At 39.0% G+C, this 18,376-nt stretch overlaps 1 protein-coding gene across 1 annotated transcript in view; it reads right to left on the bottom strand.

Annotated features, from left to right (window-relative positions):
* Window positions 1-18,376, bottom strand: part of ATP6V1H (ATPase H+ transporting V1 subunit H) — a 127,688-nt gene that overhangs the window by 203 nt on the left and 109,109 nt on the right. The window contains exons 17-18 of the transcript XR_015286563.1: window positions 3,994-4,144; window positions 410-768 (exon numbers count right to left, since the gene is read on the bottom strand). The gene's annotated coding sequence lies outside the window, so the exon portion shown is untranslated. The remainder of the gene's footprint in view (window positions 1-409; window positions 769-3,993; window positions 4,145-18,376) is intronic.

Raw genomic sequence — 18,376 nt, 5'->3', positions numbered from 1 at the left:
AAGGGGAGCTCTGCTGTGATGGGAACAGTAATTTGCCAAGCAGAGATTTAAGCAAATCACATTCATATTAAATGATTGCAAGTTTTACATCTTGCTATGTGATTTTGCTTCTCCAAGTGCACAAGGAAAGTTTTCCTCCACTTTCAAAGGCTGCACAGTGAAGCAAGCCAGATGGGAACAGCTCAGATCCACCCCCACACTTTAACCCTGTCTTTTCCCATCTTTCATATTTTAAGTCAAACTCCATCCTAACAGGGGCTCCTCATTGCCTGAGCTCTGCTATAAAGGAAAAGGAGACAGAGAAATCCACCACCTCTCTGCACACCTGCTTTAGCACCCTACCCTGAGTTATTTTTTCCTGATCCCACACCTGCTTTCATGGAAAAGACACATTAATGACAAAAAATACCTTTCAGTCCAGGAAAAGAAGCGGAGTCCTCAAACAGGTGCTCTTTGCAGGAAAAGAAAAGAATAAAGCCGCTGTGCTTGGCTCCTGGAAGTGCCACTGACCACCTAGGACTTTTGAATGTGAGGTACCTGCGCCCTCAGAGAGGCGTGCTGGCAGCAGAGCCGGTTCCCAGGCATGAGCTGCTCCGTGCAGCAGCAGCAGCAGTTGCTGCTGTTCCAGCTCCCACCACTTCGCCTTTTCTCTCTCAGGCTCCCTCTGCCTCCCTCTCGCTCTGCCAGGGCTCCAGCAGCACTCTGCACTGATGCACACGTTCTCCACTGTCTCTGTCCCCGCAGCTCGGAGGCTCACATGACTTCTTTCTAAACACCGAGATGCGGATAAATTAAAAGAAAAGCAAGAAATAAGTTCTGTTATGAATGAATGCTTATTATAATACACTTTTCCAAGTTGTCTTTCCTCAATTCCCCTGCACTCCCAGGCCTCAAGAAATAATCCTCTTTACCTTATTGAATCCCACAGGATTTCAGACTATTAGACATTGAATAAAAGAGGAATTTTAAGTTTAGATGCCTTGCCTGGTCCATCAGCTCTCTCATGTCTCAACTCCACAACTGTGTGTCCAAAACATTTCTCATTGTGTCCCTGTTCCTTTACACCTGCAACTCCAAAGTCAGAAGCTGGCAGCTAAAGAAAAGGGCAGCACCTTAATTACTGTACATTTTTTTCTAGCTGTCCCACACCATGTGAGAAGCCCAGAATTCCCAGTAGCACTCCATTCTCCCAGCTGCAGCCAGAAACAGGGATGTGGTGTGTACAGAATCACATCCCTCAGAGCTTATCCCTCATATACTCCCTCAAGCAGGAGTTGGCAAGGCACCAATGTGTGTTCAAGTATCCTTTAACTTGCACACAGACCTTGAAATCCCCACCAGAACTCTTTCTAAATGGCAAACTGGGAGTGAAAAGGCAGGACCCCGAGCTATTCCTACTCCTTCAGAACAGGCTGGGATCAGCCAGACTGGCTGCCTCTCAAATGTGCAGCAAGAAAACCAGACTCTGGAGAAAGAGAGAGGCTGTGGGTTTCCTTCAGGCTTTTCCAATCTTGAAATTTTACTTCATGTTCCTCTTGTTGAATGTCTGTGATATGACTGAGTTTTCTATTCTAAACCACTTTTTTTCTAAACCTATAATCAAGAGACTGAATTATGTCAACTCTGAGTGAGAAGTCATGTAGGAGGCTTAAAAGGTACAGAATCCCCTCTCTTAGAATAAAAGGCTTGTTCAAATGTGATAATGGCTTTAACTGTGGTCACTTTTCTCCAGAACTTCAGTAATTGCTCATGATCATGTGTATAGAGCTGTCTAAAATTTTCACATTTAATGATGATGCATAAAAATGCAAAATAACAGATGTGTGACAGAAATGTCCTTGAGATGGGGACTCAAACCTGAGAAGTAATCATTTCTTTGAGGATGAAGTAGATCCTAACATAAAATATACTCCAATTCTGTTTTTATCCTCTGCAATCCATAGTCTCCTTCCCATGTAATGAAGGGAAATACTGTTACTTCTTCTCATAAATAGTTTTACTGGCAATTTTCAACTTCTTATTAGCATCTTCCCCAGAATTTTCTACATTCTGCAATTAAAATATACAGGAAAAATTTAAGATTGCTATCTTATGTTTCAGCACTCGTTGATAATTTAACTCTTATGATAAATCATTTTGTCACTCTGAAACTGCTACAGGTAGACCCAGAGCTTCCACAGGAGAAAGAAAATCTCTTATTGCTCTGAGTAAGTCTACAGCACAGATGATACATAAAGGGTAAGATAAATAGCATACTCACAGCTTCTTCAAACACTAATGGTTAGACAGTAAGCTGCTCATTCTCTAGCTAAATTTTTGCTGAAACTCTCCATGGATTTTTGAGTTAGCACAAAAAAAGGTGTGCTCAAAGTTGTAGTCTCTGGCCCTTCATGGAATTTGCACTGTAGCTACATGGGACTGGAATGAGGTGAAGTTTGACCACAACACTGCAAATTACAGGTTGAGCCAGAGGCAATGTTTAAGTTGCCTGATGCTTTCTGTTTATGTGTGTTCCAGCTTTGGCACTTGGTTGCTGTAGGACTTGGTGATGCAGTAGAAAGAAAGTACTTGGCTAAGAGAAATGGGATGTCTTCTGAAAGTCAAATCAAAATCATATGCACTGTTAAAAAAAATAATATTTTCCTTTCTTGCATTGGCTTTGCTAATGAAAACATGAATATCAGGATTATCAGCAGCAACTGGTCTCACTGCAGGTGCCAGAAACAAACACCATGATATCGAAAGAAAAGCTAAAGCAGAGGGAAAACCAGTGTGCATCACCATCTTCCTCTCCTTCAATACCTAACTGCACAGTGCCTCTGCACCCTTCCCAACAGTCCTGTGCAAAGGAGCAGGAGTGTCCTGGAGTCTTGAGGGCAGAGGAAGGCAGGTGACCTAATCCAGACTGCCCATACACCAATGTCAGAAACCCCTGCTCCCTCTAAGGGCTTACATCAGAGGAAGGCCTTGCTTTCAAAGGAAAGAAAGGAAATACTCAGAGAAGAAAGACAGCATAAAAAAAAACATTGTCTCACCACTCAGCTGCCAGTTTCCTCCAGGAATGTTCTTACAAATATGTGGCTTGCATGCCCCCCAACTTTTTTCTGTAATACTTTAGAACCAATAAGTGTTCACCGCACTGAACTTTGGGAAGCACGACAGAAACCACTTGGACTTTTTAAATTAAGAATACAAAACTATATATCAAATTCCATAATTATAGAAAGTTGTTTAAGTTGTAAACGCCAGCCCTCAAAAGTGAAAAAAAATATCACGTTCAGCTGCCTGATACCTAAGAACTACAACATGTGCATTTACACAATTTTTTATTTTCCCCAGGTTCTCTGCCTCAATCAAAAATCAGCTACACAATATAAGTGGAAGGGCAAACATAAACCGGGAATTTTGTATCTGTAAAGTGTTTTCTTTTGCAATCCTAGTGAAATTCTTTGAATGAATAAGAAATGGGGGGAGGGAAATATATGATATTTAGCAATAGCAGGTAGGAATTCCTTCAGCACTGTGTTTTTTCTTACCACAAGTTAAAGAGCTGCCCCCACCAGCACAGTGTTTTAAAACCTTAAAGATGTGGTGGTACATTAATTCAGCCCTGACTCAGAGGTAAGAATGAACAGCTTTGAATCACTGGCACGACTGTGCAGCACCATGCCATCTGCTCACTGTGCTGCAGCACAGACCCAGCTCCATCACCTCAGCACACTCAGGCTTTGAGTGAAAGCTGTTCAGTTCCTGACACTGTTTTCTAGAAAACCATCACACTTTATGAGTTTCAGTCAAATGCAGGATAGGACAGGCCTTGAGGTTCAGCCATGAGCTGTAACACTGGACACTTTGGAACAGGATCATTTCCAGAGATCACCTGTTCTAGAGGCTGAAGAACACATGAGTTAAGCAGAGCACACTATCAAGATGCTTTTTCAGCTAATATTTGTTTTTACTATGTGACTGACCAAAGCTACAGTGATAGTGAACCTGTATAAAGGTAGGAGATGCTGGAAACACTTTCTGGTGGCTCCAGTTGCCAAGGAAACAAAATTCTCTTGTCTCTCTGCATCCAGAAATGTTAGCTCTCTGTGTGAACACAGCTCTCAGGAAATGGTGTGTTTTATGCTCTTCAAAAGTCCTGCAAGGGGGAAAAGAGAGATGAGAAAGTATATCCAATGTTACTCAAACAGCTTTTGTACACATATTTTGCTCACAGCAGACTAAATATTTAGCATAAAACTAGTGCTATGCTTTTACTTGTCAATAACAGAAGTTCATGTTACATATTGAAAAAAATTACTGGTACAGACCTCCATTGTGACCTTCAGAAACCAACCCAATAAAGTCCTGAGCACTGGGATAGCTTCTGTCCCAAGACATGTCCTCCTCCACAGAAAAGTCCCTGGGTAGTTATGAGGAGACCAGCCACCCTCAAACTGCTGCAGGGAGAGTCTGGGGCAGGCATTGAAAGGTTTCTGACCCTAGGACTTTAAAAATGAGGGGAGTTAAACAGACAAGAGCTAACTGGCACTGAGGAGCTCAGTGGCTGGGATTAAGGAGTTCAGAGGATCCCAGCAGGAGCTGGGAGCAAGGCCATCTGCCTTGCTCTTCTATCTATCACCCTGCTGACACCTCTGCTGCCTCCCCCCAGCTGCACTTCTGTCCACAGCTGGCCATGGCACACGTGCCAGGACCCTGGAGCAAAGGCAGAATTGCCAAAACAGGTCACCACTTTGTCATCTTCCCTGCATTTCATCTCATCAAGATCCTCAGCTGGAAGTTTTATAACCTTCTCACTTTTCTGGAGCAAGCTAGAGCTGTGACTCCAAAGGAAACAAAAGAATACTTAAAGGAGATAAATGTGAGCTACAGAACATCTTTTAAGACTTCTCTTTAAAAGAGAAAACTGTGGTATTCTTCAGATGTCTGTATGAGGATATAGATATCTGATCTACAGACCAGCTCATCTGATACAGAAGTTTTTAACAAACAAACAAACAAAAAAAAAACCTCGACTAAACGAAAACAAAAAATCACACAAACCAACCAAACAAAAATAAACAATGACAGAGTAAAACAATTAAGTCTCTTTAATTATTATTTACAAAACACTTCTGTGGGCATTATCAGTTAATCATGTTTCACGGCAAGTTGGCTTCCCAGCACGTGGAAGCACAGCTCTGCTGGTAAGTGGTTACACTGCTCTGGTGAGGGAATGGGGAACTGCCACCTGACTGTGGTTCTGAGGCAGCAGATGATTATCATGCCATTCAAATGTTTTATGGGAATAAATAAAAGCCACTTTAAGATTAGCCTGGTCGCTTCTTTTTAAGATGATCCCAGTGGATTGTGTGGGATAAGTACTGACTTTTCCCCAAAGAGCTCAAGATCCTGCAGAGTCTTCTCTTTACCTTTTTAACAAGAAAAGGATGATTCATTTCCAGAAAGGGTAAAAACTCTGTCGATTATATGCCAATGATACCTAAATCTTAATCTTCTTTGCTCCATACTTAGAATTGTTTGTTGACTTATTCTAGTGCCTGGCAAAAGTAAGAGTGAAAAATGAAGTAGCTGAAACTAGAGAAAAATGAATTTTTCATACAGCCCCTAAACCTTGCCCCTCCCACCTCCTCTGCCTCCTTCATTCATACATAATTAATGACTTAAAGACAAGTTTTGAGATGAAAGAGGGGTGAATTAAGCTCTCTGAATGAGGGTTGTGCCTGCACTGTCTGACTGAACTGTTCTCTGCTGACTCTGGGACAGAGTGGCTGCTGACTCCCAGAAGGAGTGGAGAAGGCTAAACCCTGATTAGTCCTTCCCCCTTCCCTTTTGCAGCTAATCAAGTCCTATTAGTCACTCACTGAATACTGTAGAGAACCTGGAGCTGCAGAATAGTGCAGTCATAGAGATGCTAAGGGTGAGGAGTATCAAGTAAACCAAGGTGTGGATGCCACAGTTTTCCTCAGTGCAGGAGGAGTGACTTTACTTAAATGTGTAACCAGTAAAGCTCATAAAACAAACCCTCAATTACTTGAAGTTATTTGGGTTTATTTAAGTCACACTGAACAAAGGGCTAAAAACCGGCAAGCTCTAACTCAAGGGTCAGGGTGAAGCCCAAAATTTGTCCAAATGCCCAGAAAGCCCATTTAGCCAGAGCTCTCCCAGAAAGAACATGTGGCCTGTACATGACAGGGGTGCCAGCAGTGAGGCTGAGGTGGCCCTTCACAGCTGTCCCTGCCTGGTTATATTTCACAGAATCGCAAAAGGCTTCATTAAGGATGGGAAAGACCTGTAAGATCATGTATTCCAAAAGTTAACCCAGCTTTGCCAAGCCTACCATTAAACCATGTCCCCAAGTGCCACTTCTACATGGTCTTAGAAACACTTCCAGGGATAGTGACCCCACCACTTCTCTGTGCAGTCTGTTCCAGTGTTTGACAACCCTTTGGAATTTTTTCCTAATATCCAATCTAAACCTCCCCTTGTGCAGCTTGAGGACATTTCCTTGGGTTCCGCATTTGTTACCAGGGAGAAGATACTGATTCCCACCTACTACAACCTTATTTTGGGTAGAAGTAGGGAGAGATAAGGTCTTCCATGAGTCCCCTCCAGAAGTACCAACCCCAGCTCCCTCAGCCAATTCACCCCTCCACTGCCCTTCTCTGGACATTCTCCAGTGGCTCAATGTCTTTCCTGTAGAGAGGAACCCAAAACTGGACACAGGATTCCAGGTGTGGCCTCACCAGTGCCAAGTACAGAGGGACAATCACTGCCCTGGTCCTGCTGGCCACACCATTGCTAATCCAAGTCAGATGCCTTTGGCCTTCTTGGCCACCTGGGCAGAGGCTGGCTCATGTTCAGCCAGCTGTCAACCAGCACCCCCAGGTCACTTTCTGCTAGGTAGCTTCCCAGGCACTTGTCCCCAAGCTTTTAACACTGCCTGGGGTTGTTGTGACCCAAGTGCAGAATCCAGCACCTCACTTTTTTGAACTTCACACCATTGGCTCCAGCTCATGGATCCAGCCTGTCCAGATCCCTCTGCAGAGCCTTCCTGCCCTCCAGCAGATCACTCCTGTCCACTTTGACATCAGCTGCAAACTGACAGAGGGGTGGAATCAATCCCCTCTTCCAGACCACTGATAAAGTAATTAAACAGGAATATTCCCAAAACTAAGCCCTGTGGAACACCACTTGTGATAAGCCACCAGCTGGATTTAACTCCATTCACCACCACTCTCTGGGCCTGGCCATCCAGCCAGCTTTTACTCAGCAAAGAGTAGATTCATCCAAGATGTGAGCAGCCATGCTCACAACTACTTAGCAATGTCAAGCAATAGCAAGGTACATATTTTAAGCCTTTTGCAGTCATTTGCTTCAGCATGTTTGGTAAAGTAGAAAACAACATTTAAGCTCATGTATAAATGTCACAAAGAGGACAAATGGCCATTTTATGCTGTCTTGTTTGATGTTGTTACTAAACTGTAGATTACAAAGTGTGAAAATGAATCTGAAAACTCTTGCCAATGTTTGGCAGCATATGGAAGCACTCCTTTTGAGACATTTGTTTAAATAAGCAATGTAAGAAGAAAATTAGCCTGGGATCAATCTGCAATTGCTTCAAGCCGAGCTGAGTATAAAGCTGGAAAACTCGGGCTCCATTTAGAAAGGTACTTAGTGGGACGCATAAAATACTAAGTCAAATTTTATTGTCATTACTTGCTGTGTGTAGCGCGACTAAATCCAGTGGTACTGCTCATGGAATAAAAATACCAGGCTAAAAATTTAATTTCTTAAAGAAAAGGAGGAGGGGGAGGAAAAGAAAATCAATAGAAGTATAAGAGAAAATTACAAGAGCAACACAAGCTGAACAAAACTTAGAGAAGGAGAAAGTGTTGACTAGGCACCAGTGCAACCAAGTGGCATTAAGAAGAAATATCAAGTGACAAATAACAATTTGGAAGGAGAACAAAGAAAATTATCAAAGACTTAATCATGGCACTGAAGTATGCCCTATGGCTGGGTTGTTTTGACCTTTTTTCTGATTTCACCTCTTTTACAGATAGTGTAACTGCCTATTATTACAAATTGTCAGCATATTCATAAAGTAAATGGCACTAAGGCAGTCCCTTTCTATTTTAATAAACTAGAATTTCATACCAGCTAATTTTCCAAATTACTTTTCAATTGTGGTGAAAGAAGATTACTAAATGCTTTAGATTGGTAATTGCTCTACATACCAAAGGATTTCTTTAGTAAATGCAAAAATCCTTTGAAATCTCAAGAATAGAAAGTATTTTATTGTCCAATGGCTTTATTTTCACTGTTTTAATAGTATGACTTAAGTGAAGACACAAGTGTGTCTTTACTGCCTGAGAGTTCACACTTGCTCTGCCTCAAAGTGAGAGAAACTGCTGTTTTCTACCAGTAGGGAGAGTTGGCCAGTCAGGCATCTTAGAGATGGCTGTTAAAGAAAGTGAAATAATCTGGGGCTTGTCCATGAAGACTATTGAAGAACAATGCATTAAACATGCTTAATAAAAATGCTTCATTCCTATGATAAAAATAAAATAAAAAATAATAATAAACCCCCCACACACACTGATTAGCATTAGAAAGCATAAGACATGCATACAGCTGGTTGTGTTTGTGTTCCTAGCATGTAACCCATGGTTTTATTTTCATCCTACAGACAGAAACTCTCCTAGAAAATACTGACCTTAGAAGAACTGAGCTCAGTTCTTATGCAGATATATAGTTTCTAAGAAAATCTGCTTCATAATTAAAACCAAAATTATGCCTAAGGTTTGTCAGAATGTAAACACTTTTTATAAGGTGCACCACTAAGCAATTTTGCACAGAAAAACAGATAAATTCCCTAAAAATGTCCTGTGATCAGCAAAACTCTGTCCTGAGTATAGATGTATAGAAGGTTTTTATCAAGCCAGAAAAAAAACGGGTTGCCCAGCGTGGTCATAAATTCCTCATCCCTGAGAACATTCAAGGTAAGGTTGGACAAGGCTCTGAGCACGCTGATCTAGTTCAGAATGTCCCTGATCATTGCAGGGGGTTGGACTAGATGGCCTTTAAAACTCTCTTGAAATCAAAGTATTCTATGTCTCTAAAATCTGCAAATAACTCTTTCCTGAAAAAAATAGCCATTTATTTCAATGGCACATTTTTACTACCAAAGATGGAAAATGGATGCATACACATTTACAGGGAGGCTGAGAGAGAGGGAGCTTCAGCTCCAGCAGCTGAGGCTGGCAAAAGGCACTTTTAGGCTTTAGCCTTTTCTCTTGGAGCCAGCCCATTGTAGTTAAACAGGTATTCAGAGAAAGACAGATTGTTTCTTTAGTTTATTAACCAGAACTCTTGCTAGACACGTGGAAAGTCCAGATTCACCTCCTTGCTCCAAACCAGGTACTGCAACTGCCTTGATCTCCCACATGCTGACCAAATGGGCCTGTTCCACCAGTGATGCTTCTCATTTCATCCAGAATATTCATATTTAAATTTCCAATAGCAATTTAACCTGTAAATTCTAGTAATAAAACTTACATATTTTAATGTAAATTATAAAATGATCTCACTATATTTTTTGGTGTGAATCTGAGTGTCTTACCTAGGTCATTCAAATCTGAACTTTTGACTGTTGATTTTGATTTATTTTTATGTCGCTTTTACCAAGTGTTTATAGGATGCTGTATATTTTAAAGGCATGTGATACTTGTAGAATGGTTGATACAACTCTTAAATTAATGAAGAGTTCAGAAAGAGTCAAAAACTATTCAGATAAGATTTTTCAGCTAGTCAGCAATAAATTCAGGGTCTACTATCAAGATAAGGTTACTAATTATGATGCTAAAATTGTTACATAGGAGGCTAAAAGTCATAAAGAAAAACTGACTCAAGGAAAATTATGTCCTACTGTTCTTGAATAGTCATGTGAGTGTAACAGGATTAAAATATTTATTTCAGATTTGAAAACACTGAATCCTTCTCATGCTGCCTATCAGTAACCCACACAGTATTGTTTCAGAAATCACAGAATACGTGTTATCTCAGAAGACGGTTACAGAGATCACCTTAGACATTTTCAGGGATGACATCTCATTCTAAGAAAATAAGTCTCTGGCTTTTATAGACAGGTCCACTGAGTGCAAAGGATCATGATGAGGTGTTCTTTATATTTTTCATTACAATGAAGGATACCTCTGGCAATTAACTTTTCTTCCATTATGAGGAATACTGAAAAATAGGACCAGCTTCTAGGAACTGAAGAGAATAAAAGAGACAGGAGCTATTCTACAGGAGAAGCAACACTCTAAATTTTATATGTAGCCTGGACAATAGAAGAATGAACCATTTGAGACCCCTGCTCTTGTACCTTTGCTGCCACTGAAAAAAAAATGCAACAATCCTAAGGCTGCTGCAAAGTTACATTCCTGGCTTTCTATAGGTGTCATGGGGGAAAAAAGCAGATAAGCTCTTCCTATAATTAGATTTTCTCTTATTTTGAATGTCCATGGCAACAAAGTAATGAGGTCTCCTCAGAATTCACAGGCATCCCTGCTGTTGAGCCAAACCCCATGAAAAAAACCAGTCCCGCTGCTCCTGGAAGTGCTTCATGCAGGCACACCAGGTTTTAGGTGAAGGTCTTCTTTCAGGGATGTTGCCATGGAACCTTCTTAGTAACTCAGCTCTGATAAGCCTTTGCTGTGCAATTACCAGCTGGTGGTTTGGCTCAGAGAGCCTCCAGTCCCCTTGGTGCTGTGATTAATCTGAGACCCGTGGTGTCTTTGAGCTGGCAGCGTTAATACACACCCAGGGTTTGTCTTGGCTTGTTAGCCCTCCATTCGAACTGCTGGCTTTCCTGGTCACCCATTGTCCCTGCAGTTCCTACTCCATAGCTGCTAGTTTACTCCATGGCTTAGCATACTTTACCAGACAAATATATATTAGGGGGAAAATTGTAAAGAAATAGAGTAAATATTTAATGATTAACTTTTGCAACCCCGCTATTTCTGCACATCTAAGGCAATAAGATGGTGATAATCTTGAAAATAGCAACCTTGTCTAAATCCTATGAGCTTTCTACAGACTTCATTTCTGCAGCAACTTATTTCAACAAATTGAACACCAGTTTTATTTATTAGTGTGCAGGCTATATTCATGAATATTGTTCTTTTACAGATTCTGGAACTTGGTAGGGTAAGTAAGACTTCACCATTTCCACATTAGCAATTCCTCCTGGAGAGAAGATGCTTCTGAGAAAAGATCCAGGTTCAACATTATTGAACCTATGTACTACATATACTCACAGCTACTGCTTTCTCTCTCTGACTGCCCCATGTTGCTTTAGAGTAATGCACAAGTAGATTTTGGGGGTAACTCCACTTAAACAGTTTGAATTATAATTATTTATCCACAATGTAAGTGAACTGCACATGAGCTCATCATTTTGGTAAGCTTTGTACATCTCTGAGGTTGGAAAAAGATCTCTTAAGAAGTATGAATTGATACATGGATCTTCAAAGTGGTGTAGCATTATGATCTTTTCAATACAACCAAGAAATAAGAAAAAGAAAAGATAAAAAAGGATGAAAAGTCACAGAAGTTAGTATAATTAAGGCTGGAAAAGAACTCTGAGATCTTTAAATCCAACCATTAACCCAACACTACAGGATCAATCATTAAACCATGTCCCTAAAAACCACATCTACACATTTTTTAAACACTTCCTAGGCTGGTGATTCTACCACTTCCTTGGCAGCCTGTTCTAATGATTCATTTAAGTCTGACACAAATTCATCTATAGGTGCAAACACCATTCATATGAAATACATCTACTGAGTAATAATTTTCTTCTTTTGAGGAGGATTCAATTTTGGGGGCTTAAAAATTCTCTTAAATATTAAGACAGATTTCAAAATGGTTCCAAAGTAATTTATTCCACTAAATACTTGACTCCACACTATTCTTCTACCATGGAAGATGCATGTATTCTTGCTTCTAAAATACTATACATGGATATCTCCCTAGAAAAATAATTATCAAACCTTCCCGTGATTCTTTTTAACAATATTTTTTCTTTTGTCTTTCATAATTTTTCCCTCAACGGGAAAGACATATTTCCTTTACAATAAAACCTGCTGCACCTACATTCTGAACACATAACTACTGACCTTTTCACTCAGTGAGATTCAAACTTGCTCTCTACTGCATACATATTTGCATTTTGAGATACAGACATACACACATTTAGAAGATGCAATGTGAGATAAAATGGGATAGCTTCCTTAGTTCAAATTGAGACTTTTTTATCTGCTGAAGTACCAAATTTGTTTTATCCTGATGAGCTTAGTGACTGTTCCTCAATTAAAAAAAAATTGTTCCATACCCATCAGGTATTTCATTTATGCATCATAAAGACAGTTATATGAAAAGAAAGGAAATGGTAGGTGATACTGAACATCTTCTGAGAGTTGTGTAGTTTTACCAATACTATCATTCCCCTTTTCATGTTAAGTTATATTGTCAGTAGTAAAAATCATCAAACTCAAAAAAGACAGGTTATGCCTGACTAACAAGGAAAACACTTCCAGAATTAATAATATTTGAAAAGTTTATTTAACCCACCCTGTCCTAAATATATTTCCACTGAAAACTGGAAAACCAGGATAAACATTAAGAAAATATGTTTCCTTTGAAAATTTTTCCCAATGACTTAGATAGCTACAAGTATTTGCTGGGATTAAGCCACTTTGTCAAATCACCAAGTTGAGCAAAAGAAGCACAAGATTCTGGCCCCATCTGCCTTGCCCCACAACAGCCAACAGAAAAGCATCATTATCAATCCCTGGAGAAAAATGAGTGACCTCCATTGACAATAAGCAAAGAAAGACTGCCCCTGCCCCTTCTCATATTCCCCAATGGAGGGCTATTCCCAGAGGTTTTAAAATTAGCATTTAAGTTACTGCTGCATCAGGAGGAATTGCTCAAAAGTTGTCCTCTCCGAGACACTGTTTTTCAGTTTTTAGGAAAACTTTCAATACTGGATCTGCTTGTTGGGTTTTTTTTCCCTTCATGCTAATTTTCAGCCTTTAGTTTATTGATTTTGAGACAAATTGGTAAAGAAGAAAAGAAAAAAAATACACAGAGGGAAAGGACAAAGAGTAATATTATAAGGCTAGGGAGACAGGACAAAGAAAGAGGCAGAGATAAATAAAAGCTGATGGCTGTTTGCCTTCTGCCTTTAGACTAAGACATAATAACTGTAGAAACTACATAGAAAAAAAAAAATAATTTATAAGGTCTGTAGAGAGAGTCCAGTCTAAGAAAATAGTCTGTGATTATTTTTTAGCTTCTGAACAGAGACAGTAAACATAATTCTGAGCACTTGAATAGTTTTTTCCTACCTGTTCCACTTTAACATTTTTCCCCATAACATTTCTCATCAGCACACAAATCACTGAATGACATAGAATAAAAGCAGCTGAAAATGCAAGGATTTGGGTGATATCTCCCCATATTTTAGCCACAGAAAAGTAACATTCAAAAGCTTTGATTTTTCTGGCCTGCAGCAAACAAAAGACTCAAGGCTCTCCAAGTCACACTATGGGGAATTACTAACACAGGGAATTATTACTACTACCATTTTACAGTTTATTTTACTGATCATCCTTTTCTTCTACAAGCCACATTCAGCAGGGCATTTTCCAAGCATCCAACATTCAATCACTGTGTTCATGCTTTCCTCCATGTTGTCGTTTTACTTCAGAAGTGCATAGGAAATACCATAAAATTACTTATTTTCCACCTCATTACAAGCTGGGTGTGAAAATTAACCTCCTTTACAATCACATTTATTAAGTTTATTTTTAAAAAAATGCTTTGAAGTATATCACCCAAATAAATCAAAGTTAGACTTGGGAAAAAAGGACGGATCCTCTGTAGTTCTGTGATTTCATTGCTTGATGTCTGCAGGTACTCAGCACTGCAGCTGGTGAGGTAATTTTTTGCCTCTTTCATTATCTGCTGTTCTGTAGTCTGATATGAAGAACCTTCTAGAGCCACGAGAGCAGACTCAGGCAGGCCCATTAGATGGTAAATATTTGTTGCCTTTACCTTCCACCACTGTGGAATTAACTTCTTTTTTGGAATAAGAAAAACAAAAGATATGCTCAAAGCAGCAGGAAATCTGCCTTGGGTTGAAGGCTTATTCCCCATTTTGCTGCCTTTGCCTTCTAGTCTTCTCCCTTCAAAACTCTGTAGTCTTTGATCCAAGAATGTATTTATAGAAAAAAAAAAGAGACTCTTTCACAAACCACTTTGGTACTTTCAATAAGACTAGCCATAAATCTGAGATAGTAAAACCTAAACTAAAAATAGAGGGAAAATCCTGAGCATTTTCCAGAATACTTACAGAATAACAGCCATTGATTTCTTCACCATTACGACTGTATCTGACATTTACAGTGTTTATGGGTTTTAGAAAAGATAGTAAAGGAAATTTTGGGTACATGAAAGATGGAATTTTTCTACACTGAATTCTTCCTAACTGCATATCCTGCCCTCTCTAAAAATGTTTAAGCAGATTTCTGTCTAGTTCTTGTGCAGAAAATCTTTCATATGCTTTTGTAAGAAGAATTTGTTGAACCACCTCTTTGCTGTTAAATTAAAAAAAAAACAAAAACAAACTTACTTGAAAGGACAGTTATGCTGCCATTTGAGTACTTCTAATTAAACCTACATAAAACTACCATGAATAAGTGTCTTAAGAAAAATAACAGTAATTTAGTATGAAGGCAGTTTTTCAAGCTTGTTTTGATAATGAACATAATGAACATAATTAAATAAAGTATTTAATATTTGAAATGGGGACCAAGAATGGTCAAGTGGCAGTTTTAATTTTTGGAAAAATATACAAGTAACAAATACTGCTCTTTGTATGATACCAACACAATCTTCATGGCTACTCTAGAATGCAAAGCTATAAACCAACATAATAGTCTACCTAGTTTATATGAAGTCTATCTAGTTTATATGTATTTTGCAGAGATTATATTCTTCCAGTCTAGAGAAAAATGTAGAAGAACATGTTGTTTCTGAAGTTAATCAGCACGCTATTCCCAGAGAAGCACTCAATCCAGACTTAGGGACACTAAGAGATTGTCAAAACCACACTGTTCCTAGAGACAAGAGGTGCTCTAACTGGCATTTGGAAAACACAAATTTATAAAATACTTAATCATATAGTACATTTTTAAGTGTAGTTGGTTTGGAAGGAATTAGGTTTCTGCTTTCCTGATATAAATAATAAAATAGCACACTGTGCCCCAGACAATCTAAGGCAAGCCAGGTCAGTGATCACCATGGAGACCTTTAAGAATTCATAAATCCTTAAAAAATACAATCAGCTGTCTTAGGGGTACTGGAATAATTCCTATCCTTTTTTAAACTTTCTTCTTTACCCTCTGCCTCATATGAGGAGGCTCCTCAAGTGCCCTCTCTTTGCCATCCAACCATTCAACTTCACTAAATGCATCACATGAATTTTGATTAATCCTTTGAAAAACTGGGTTAAAACTGGCCAATAATTTTAATTTTAAATTGAAATAATTAAAATAAACAGAAATAAAGATACAGCTGACATTTAGTTTTCTTAATTCTGCTTAAAAACAAGAGATGCAATTTGATACCTACTGAACTGTAGGCACTGTGTACATAGCCCAAGATCACCATGTCAGTCATGGCATACCCTTAAAACTGACCAGGTTCCTAAGGCTGGAGATTAAAAGAAGATAGGATTCTAAAAACACTGTTATCTCACTCTCCAGTACAATGAAGCTGAGGTTTTTATGAGTAGGGACCAGCCTTGGAGAAGGTAAAGATGAATAGAAACTTCTCTTCTTTCAGGATAAATGTGACACATAAAAATGAGTCCCTAGAGTGGAATGCATTGAAGATCTGGGTTATAACAGAAGGAAGGAACAATCTTCCATGAATGACTGTCTATTATATATTTATATATGGAAAAGAAAAAATATAAGAAAAAAAATAAAAGAAAAACTGAACTGAATAAAACCTTTTAAGATGAACTCCTTAAAAGGAAAAATGTTGACAAAAAAATAAATATGTGACAATAGGTCCATAAAGAATTTTTTCACAAGACATGTACCTGATAAGGCAGGTTCAAAGGAGGGTAATGAAAATTACCAGAGGACTGAAACGTTGATCTTATGAAGGAAGTCTGAGAGGGTTGGGGTGATTAAGGAGATTTCACTGTGGCATTTCTGTGCTTAAAGGGGCCTTATAAGAAAGACAAATACTTTCCACCAGAGCCTATAAAGAGGATATAAAGGCAAACAGTTTAAAACTGTGAGTAGGTTTAAATTGGAAGGAATTTCTTATGGTGGGAGTGGTGGGACAGTGGAACAAGTTGCCCAGAGAAGCTGTGGATGGTCCATTGCTGGAAGTATTCAAGGCAGGGTTGGACAGCACTTTGAGCAACTTTGTCTAGCAAAAGGTGTCCCTTCCACACACAGCAAGAGGTTTGGACTAAGTGGTCTTTAGAGATGCCTTCCAAAATTCTGTAATTCTACAATTCTATAATTTTTATCTTAAATCTAGTTTAATAATGAAACCTACTTGTTCAATAAAAATCAAATATATTATCCAAGGTTTTTAAGATTAAAACTTGTACCTGTAATCAGGAAAGATCAGTGTAAATAACAACTCATTTAGAAAAGGCAGTTTTCAGAAGAAATGAAGAAAACCACAAGTATTATTCAGAGAAATGGAAGTATTTATCAGGAAGAGAGTAGTTTCTGTAGTCAAGCCCCATTTGTGGTTACTGAAGAAAGAACTCTCCTCAGCTATTGCAGCTACATTGAAAAGCAGGCAATGTAATATTTCAGTACACAAGCATTGAAAAACAGCCAATGTACATTTCATGAAGAAACAGAGATGTTGACTCAGGGTGAAAAGGTCAAAATTAGGCTGAAAAGAAGCATTAAGTACAGAAAATACCAGGGGTTTAAAAATCAATGCATTATTTGCTTGCAAAAGAATATTGCTCAACGGGAGCAGGAAGTACAATGATGAGAATATTTTTGGTCTATGTGGTTTGAAAATAAATGATGGTCTATGACACGTAGCTGAGTGATTAGAAATCGATGAGAAAGCAGAATGAGGAGTCTTTCCACCATTTTAAAGACAGAAGATTACCATACAGACACTTCTGTGGACAAAATTTTCATTTAAGTAAAACCAGGATACTGGGGTATATATCTGATTGAACATCTAACAACTCATTTCCCTGTCAGTTTCTTATTTGGACTAATGTTTAAGCTACCAATGAAAGAAGTTGAATTAGTAGAGTGTATTATACTTAGAAAAGTGTGTTGTATTATTAGCTAACCACTGGCTGGGTTAACAATTACAAAGTTGGTGGTTTGCTCAAAAGCTGCATGTGGAAACCAAGGAGGAAGGAGGTAGGTTAAAAGTTTTTATTTTGGCTACAGATTAAAATGACTCACATGGACAAATGTGTCATGTATGACAAATACGTGTCACACATGAAATGCTGCTCCATTTATTGATGGAGTAGAAAGTGTGGTTTTTGACTGACAAGCCAGCAAGCCCCAGTTTTGGGGAGAGTCAGGAAGTATCTCCTGTTCTTCAGCTGGACTTACTCCTTTGGGAAGTGCAAATTCTCTGCAATTCAGTCATACACACGCCCGGACCGAAAAAACCCAAAAGGCTCCTGCACCTTCATTACTTTATTGCTCCCTCTCTGAATCCTCTGGTATGATATTTCCTTGGGATGGGCATGAGAAAACATGACTGAGAGAAGTGTGAATTCATTTTTTCATGGAGATTTTTGCCAGCAGTGTTGGAGGACTGTGCTGCTGCACTGGAACCCCAGAGGGTGCAGAGTTGTTTCATCCTAAGTAAAGGCTGACAAGGAAGGGCTAAAGCTGGTGACCATTCTGCTGTCATGAAAGCAGATGAACATCACAAGCAATGTGTGACATGTCCTTGGCACTCACTTAGCATACAGTGACCATTTGCATTTGCACCCATTTCAGGAGTAGGTCAGTCACAGCCCATTTAAAATGCCAGTTTTGACTATGTTAAAAACAATGCAACTATCAGAACACTGGCTCTACCTCAATTTGAAGCTAAAATTAAAGAAGAGGAGCAAACTATTGGAAATATTACCTACCCAAAGGAAAGGTCATGCCTTTGTCATATTTTCATAAACCAGCATGATGTTGATGGCTTTCAATTAAACATTAATTTTCTATTTGCCTCCTCTCTTAAACTCTAAGTAATCATCATCATGGCTTTGTTTTCTAAAATA

The sequence above is a fragment of the Cyanistes caeruleus genome, chromosome 1 (genome assembly GCF_971803275.1).
Source record: "Cyanistes caeruleus chromosome 1, bCyaCae1.hap1.1, whole genome shotgun sequence".
In the NCBI taxonomy this organism is placed as follows: domain Eukaryota; kingdom Metazoa; phylum Chordata; class Aves; order Passeriformes; family Paridae; genus Cyanistes; species Cyanistes caeruleus.
The sequence above is the reverse complement of the archived record's forward strand: the minus strand, read 5'-3'. Positions and strand labels throughout refer to the sequence as shown.